The sequence below is a fragment of the Rhea americana genome, unplaced genomic scaffold (assembly GCF_003343005.1).
Source record: "Rhea americana isolate MKP2758 unplaced genomic scaffold, rheAme1 scaffold_76, whole genome shotgun sequence".
NCBI classification, from domain to species: Eukaryota; Metazoa; Chordata; class Aves; order Rheiformes; family Rheidae; genus Rhea; species Rhea americana.
In genome coordinates this window covers 3,233,822-3,240,619 of record NW_028186934.1, presented here as the reverse complement: position 1 = coordinate 3,240,619, position 6,798 = coordinate 3,233,822, and the positions used below count along the sequence as shown (strand labels likewise).

General features: G+C 38.5%; 1 long non-coding RNA gene across 1 annotated transcript; it reads right to left on the bottom strand.

Annotated features, from left to right (window-relative positions):
* Positions 1 to 1,379: 1,379 nt before the first annotated feature.
* Positions 1,380 to 3,775, bottom strand: LOC146585824 (uncharacterized). Its single transcript, XR_014897929.1, has 2 exons — positions 3,177 to 3,775; positions 1,380 to 2,540 (listed from the first exon to the last, which is right to left on the bottom strand). It is a non-coding gene; the product is annotated as an uncharacterized LOC146585824 (long non-coding RNA).
* Positions 3,776 to 6,798: the final 3,023 nt, after the last annotated feature.

Below are 6,798 nucleotides of genomic sequence, written 5' to 3'. Positions count from 1 at the left end.
TATATTTATATAAGTGATTCACCGTACGGATGTGGAAATTGTTCAAATATTTGTGTATCAAATTTCAGACTTTCATAAATGTTTGCTACAGAGAGTAACATTGGCTATAAAATATCTTTTGCCTTTAAATCACAGGATTGATTCAAGAATCTCAAAATGACGGAATGACCCAAATGTGTATGTAGTACATTGCTGTCTGGCTAGGAAGTCCCCATCTGAAACAATGTCGGTCTCGATAYGGCCCTTACTGTCAGGTCCATACTTACGCATCAGTTGCTAAATCTGTGCTATTCTGTCCGTTTTCCAGACCTCAAAGTATCCTTATGTATCCTACTAGGACTTGGCCCAAAAGGTAGGATCAACAGCAGCCACCTGCGACTGCCAACACTTGCCTAAAAGGATCTGTCTGACTTCATTGGGAATTCCCATTCCTAGTCTTTCTGGTAGAGAAAACTGGGGCCTGGAAGACGTTCATTTTTTCGCCTACCAAGGCCGTGTCAGATCAGCAGTACAGCTCAGTGGAGAGAGCTGCTAAATCATGTTCCTGAATAACACAGTTCRGATTAGTGAAGCTTCTACAGCTCCTCATGAAAAGAGATAGCTTAAAAGTCCCTGTCCTAGCAATACCRTGGAAGGTGGTCTGTAGGGCCAGAGCCTACGGCCAGTGTCTCTGTGGGTATTGGCATATTGAGCTAATACATTGCTGGGTCTATTCTTCCCCAGCATAAAACAGTGTGCCTCCCCACTCTCCCAAACCGGACTGTTTGAAGAGACCTTGAGCAGAGGAAACACGGACAGATCACAACTAAAATTATATTCGTATTGATGAGCAAATCTTAGTCATGACAAAATCGTGMATCTTTTAGTAAAAAGCTATTTATTATTATTAATTTGCTCTTTTCTTCTGCTTTTATTTCCCTTTTCCCAGCAATATAATAGATTATTTTTCTCAGCATAATGAAGCTGAATGAAAAGGAGGAAAATGAATAGCTGTTACTATTTTCTGTAGTTTGAAAAACAAGAATTTGAGGARAAAATGCAGTATGACATACCAGTTGCTGTAAATGCTATATGGTAATTTAGATAATTGAAAAATGCAGGACAACATAATTATCTGACATACTTCATAGAAATTACTGCCACTGCAGTGTTAACTAAAGAGTGAGTAAATGCGGGACTATCTTCTTGCACGCAGAGGTTGTGGAAGGGTACTATCAGCTGAAAATATGTTCATTATTCATAGGGTGGCAGGTCAGTCACTGTAAAATATGACGCACTTTCACTTAACAGGCACACAAAAATCATAAAAATCTGTATGAATCATGTAAACACAGGTACCTCTGGGACAGCCTCTTTGTTCTAAAGAAGAACTGAAGATATTTTGGAAAGTACATCCACTTTATTTCTTCACGCAAGGAAACAACCACAAATCAATTTGATTAGAGCATTGTCTGGGTGATACAGGAGTTAAGGTTGTACATGTCAGCATTTCTATTAGGTTGATGAGTAACTAGCTGTGCAGAATCTAAACRGTAGCAAGCAGGTCTCTGTAAATAAGTTTTCTTATGATTTTCTCCACATTTTAAATCATTGGTCATTTTGAACTTATATCACTTTCATTTTGCTGTTATGTCTCTGCCAACTTCAAGAACATCCTTGTGCAGATATTAATACAGGAAATTTACCACATGTGAATTCAATTTATCTGCTGAGGTTTTGCAAATGCATCCTCAGTTATTCCTACTGGTGGCAATGGAGGAGTTAATGCTCCTAGCAATTTCTTGGAATATAGGCTTTAAGAATTTATTAATAAAAAATGATCCAGCAAATTTAGTCTTCTTGGGTTTCTTTAATAAAAAGATGTTTAAATATATATATACACTTAAAGTAAATATTCACCTAAAATGATTAACAGATGCATTTTGAAAGCTTCCATGACAGATTTTAATATCAAGTTAAAATAGTAAGCGTTTATACTCAATTGCCAGAATAAAACTTGTGGATGTTGAATTTCTAGCTTTGTTATTCTTCAAGAATATATAATATGTTATTATGTAAGTCACAAAGATCCACCTATAAAGATATCTTGYGCAGTGCAAGATGTTAAATAGGCCAGATTAACCTAGAGGGGAGAAAAAAGCGAAGGGTACATGTACTAGCAGTGGAAATCAAGAAGGCATGAGAAGTCACAACACAGTGACGTCATTGCAAAGATTACGTTTAATGTGATTAGATATGCAGGTTAAAAGTGGAAATGGCGCGGCCACTTCTGACCAGTGCAGAGTAGAGGGGAAGGATCACATCCCTTGGTGTGCTGGTGACGCAGCCTCCGGACTGTTGGCCTTTGGTGCAAGGCCATATTGCTGGCTCCTGGGCAATTTGGTGCCCACTAGGACCCTCAGAGCCCTTCTCTGCAAAGCTGCTTTGCAGCTGGTCAGCCCCCAGCGTGTACTGGTGTGGTGGGTTATTCCTCCTTCGGTGCAGGACTTCACATTTCCCTTTGCTGAATTTCAAGCAGTTCCTGTTGAGCTAGGAGTTTTCTAAAACAAAGAACAGGATGTGCTAAAGATGTTAAATTTTGTCCCTTCTCAGGGAGCAGATGTAAGAGCAAAGCAATCTCTTTAGGTAAGAATGTAGCCAAGCACTTTCATTTGCTCATATAAGTAGACAGAAGGTATATTCTCTCTCTTTTTTAACTTTAACTGTACCCATAAAAAGAGATGCAAATTCAGACTTCTGATTACTGTAGATGGGATATGATAAGCAAATATGCCAAAGAGTAATGAGTAATGAGTGATATATGACTAACAAGGGACAAGCAGTCCCAAATTGCAGATTTTTCTCAGGGAAAAAAAAAAAAAAAGAGAGAGAGAGAGAATTCAGGTTCGTTAGGATTATTCCATGACAAGGACATTTAAATATAGTCAACTGGCTGTGACAAATGTATAATGTGGAAATAAAAACCTAAGAAATAGAAATACTGAAGACAAAAGAACCTTCCTTTAGAGAAATCTCTCTTGTCTCGTAAATGGGGTCTGGCTACCCAGAACACAACCAAGAGGCTGCTGATCCCTGTGTAATATACGTTGATTTTGTTTTGTTTTGTTTAATTTGGCAACAAATTAATACATCCTGGATGACTAGAATGGTCTGGGATCTCACAAAAATGCTGGTACCTGGGGAACATCATTGGTGAAACCAAAGGCTCCTGTAAGTTGTATATATGTGTAAAATTAGCCGAAGGTTTTAAGGATTTCATTTGGAGGTTTTACCCATAGTATACCATAACGATTTATACCCTTGATTGGAGCAATTCTTTTATAAGATTCCCAGAATTATATAGGAACTCTGTGACATCCTGGAAAATTGTTTCCAATCTTGTTTTCAAACATCCTTGAAAAGGGATGGAGGGAGAAAGCAGAAAGCAGTTTCTCAGCAGTTTGGTTCACCAGACCTGGATGACTCTTGAAAATTAAGACAGCCTTTCTGCTTAACTGCACACGTCGTTCTGTTCATTGGGACGACCGCAATGGGAGCTACTCAGGCGAAACAGCACAGTTTCCAGCGGGCAGATGTTTGGGAAGTGGAACAACCAGCAGGAATGAATTTTATTTGGCAACTGATGACGACATATCCCTCCAGGAAATACCCTGAAGACAAATTTACCTATATTACTCTGTCTGAAGAACTGTTGAACATAAATCTTCCATTTTATTTTGGGAGAAAGGTAAATAATGTCAGGAAAAATGGCAAATCATAAAAAAAAAAAATCTTTACTAAGGGAAGTAAATGCTATACTTTTGACAATAATAAATTAAGTTTCTACATAAGATTCTACATACTCAYTGAAAACAAATTTTATATATATATATGTAAAATTATATATAATTTTTATTTTATTTTTCCCCTCACTGGCAGTACAGAATGGAACTCAAGTGCACAGATGAAACCTTGGGAAACAAAATTAATATATTCAAATAAAAATTTTTTGCATCTTGAAAACAAGCTCTAGATACCTCTGGTAATACATTTAGTCTGTTTTTAAACTTTATGGCAAGAACGAAGGGGTTTTGGACAAACTGTCTTTAGAACTGCCTTTTAAACCTATAAGTATAGATTGAATAATAAAAATTTAATTGTTTGGCTTTCAATTAACCCTGCAGAATATTGATAATAATATATTATCTAAGATAGTTGTAATTGTTTTATTTYGGGAAGCCACATTATAATCACATTAGGACACTTCAGGGTGTCTATCCTGACRATAGCCTGTCCTGCTGTGTCTTATTACTTAAATGTGGTTGCAGTTTTGTCTCCCTGCTGACTATTCATTTGTCTTTTCTAGGCATAGATTGATAGCAACTTTCACCAGGTTGTATTTATTTTACCAAGGAGAGTGTTGATCAATACTATATGAGATGAGATAATCAAACTCACTTTGTAATGATACTGTTTCTTCAGAGAGCCTGATGAGATGTATTTATTTGTGCGCCCCACCGTGCCATCAATTACTTTGTGTAGATAGTTAATGGGAGAGTAACCAAACGATCAAACAATTATCATTGATTTCCCTGCTTAGGCAGACTGGGTACCGTGCAGGAGCACTGATCAGTCATTTACGCAGTCCGAGGAAGTTAATGCAAATCCAGACTCGTGGGCTCGTCTTCTGCAGCCGTGGACCACCAGGCACTTCCAGCACAGCTGTTCTGAGACTCCAGTAAGATGCTTCAGTTTGGTGCGAACTAGGGATTTGGGAGCACAGCACCAAACACTTTCCATAGAGACCAGCTGCTTATTTCTGGGCAGCCTCCATCATGGCTTCATACGAATGCGTTAACGTGAAGAGGAGCATTCGATACTTCATCCTACTGAAATTCAGTATCATAGAGTTGATCTTCTTCACTGTAAAAAGACATACGGAAAACCAGCCCATAGCCTCAAAGGTGCTCAAGACAGACTTGACACCTTTTTAGTATGGAAACAAAATTAATGCAGCCAGTTTAGTTACGAGTTCAATACTCACACGAAGGCAGTAAGTAGCCAAACCTGATGAAGTGTGTGCGTGCTGCCTCACAAGTACTTTAGAGCTGCTTTCAGCTATTTCAATTTAAATGCATTCCTCCAAATAAAAGCCACTGTGGTATTTGTTCTGAGGGGAAATCAGGAAATCAGGTCCCAGGCTTGGTGGCAATAGCCTGTAGGTGCTCCCATTTTGTTCCCAATCAAGAGCGCACAGAGTTTACAACACTTTCCTGAGCCCCAGAGCTAATGAAGGCAGATTTTTACAGCGCTCACCACCTGGATTCTCTAATGTCTAATAAAGGATGGACTTAGCTTTATTCCCAGTGACGGCACTAATATCCYCTCTCTCCTCCAGCTTCCAGCTTTTATGAAATTTAAAGGAATTTAATAACTCTGCAAACTCCATCTCTTTTTAAATTACATTATAAATGCTCAACGTTTTAGAAGTTATTAGTACTGATAGCTGGATGCGTAAACAGATGCCTGAGTGTGCAAGCTTTATTCCCTTTATTGCTTGAGGTTTATATAACTAGGTTAAAATGCAGTATAAGGCAGTCAGAAGAGGTCTTCCCTTCCATTAACTGTTTGAACTGAGTAACGAAGAAACCTCCTGATTATAGAGGAACAGGATATGATCTTTTCCATTACACTGCGTACATAACTAAAACATTTTTTTACTTAGCTATCTTAACAATCTTTTCTCACTTCGCCATTAATATTGGAAAGAGAAAGCCTTATTAGCAACAAATATAGTTAAAGCTAATTTTATCTTGGACTTGTTCCCCAAAATGACAGAGCACAAAAACTACATTTTATGCAGGTGAACTACCAACAGTCTGGAAATTACATGCTTAAGTGGTGCTTTAGCTCTCTCCGGGTTTGTTAACTTGATGTGGCCTAAATTTGTTATATAAGTCTGCTTGTATCCCAGGCCGGGAGCTCATGTATCAAATACACACTAGTGTGTAGAAACCTATAGAAATCAGCGTTGCAACCTGTAAAAACTAATTCCTTATACTGTACTGAGGCGGTACTGCTCTTCTGAGGTTGCAATCCAGCGCAAACTGTGTTGCCTTGCAGAACTGAAAAGGCGACGAAGGATACTAATACAAGGGTGATTGGTTTTGCTTGARTCTCTTACACGGGAAGTAAGGAGCAGCCACTCCTAATTAATGGCACTTTGCCTGCCCGAGAGCTTTCTTAACATTGCAAAATGCAGGGAGTGAAACCCCACGCTAATATCTGTTTTATGATTCCCCCTGCCCTAAAATGAACCATAACTTCATTATCAATTCTAAACATCCATGCCTGAGAAGTACTTTTGGTGTTTGCAATGCTTTTCAAAACGGAGCTAATGAACRGTGCATTTTAGAGGATTCTGTGGGTTTTGTAGGCAAGCCTATTATTAGAGAGAGAAAGCAAACGGGAGCAATAAAGTGGAAATGATGCCTGGTGTACAAATAAAAGTTGTCGGCAGAAGGTTCAATATCTTTCCATAATCGTGAGTCATCTAGCTGAGGTATCTGCAGGCAGTGAACTCATGATGGAAAATCATGAGATGCTATTTCATGTGATAAAGGAAGAAGTCCTCCACGCTGGGAGCACACCTGTCATAAACTCTTATATGTTTTTACATATATATATATATGTGTGTGTGTGTATATATATATATTTTCTGGCATTAGAGGGAGGCAAAGAGCCCCGTTGTGGAAAGGGCAGTGTGTTCAGCTTGTGAACACAAGCCCAACAATCACCTCAAATTCAAAATATACATCA